At 22.0% G+C, this 296-nt stretch overlaps 1 protein-coding gene across 1 annotated transcript in view; it reads left to right on the plus strand.

Moving 5' to 3' along the window:
* The window catches only part of LOC122087570 (UPF0481 protein At3g47200-like), a 4,112-nt gene that overhangs the window by 1,860 nt on the left and 1,956 nt on the right, over window positions 1–296 (plus strand). The window lies entirely within an intron of this gene.

Genomic DNA, 296 nt, shown 5'->3' on the forward strand with positions numbered 1-296 from the left:
AAAAGAAGGAAAAAAGAGAGATAATTGACATTGTATAATTGCTCATCATAATTAATAATATTCTTCTACAATTTTATTATGTGTTTTTATTTAAAAAAAATATATATATATTTTTTTATTTTCTATGGATATTATTCATCTTTCAATTCACATGTAAGGCATAAAAAGCCAGATTAAAATACAATAAAAATTTAATGTGTACAATTTATGAAAATACATTTTATGAAATGGAGAAAAGATCATGGATTCTTTACTATGCCCTTTCACAAAAAATGTGGGCCCTACGTTTTTTTTTT

Source organism: Macadamia integrifolia, chromosome 8, assembly GCF_013358625.1.
Source record: "Macadamia integrifolia cultivar HAES 741 chromosome 8, SCU_Mint_v3, whole genome shotgun sequence".
NCBI classification, from domain to species: domain Eukaryota; kingdom Viridiplantae; phylum Streptophyta; class Magnoliopsida; order Proteales; family Proteaceae; genus Macadamia; species Macadamia integrifolia.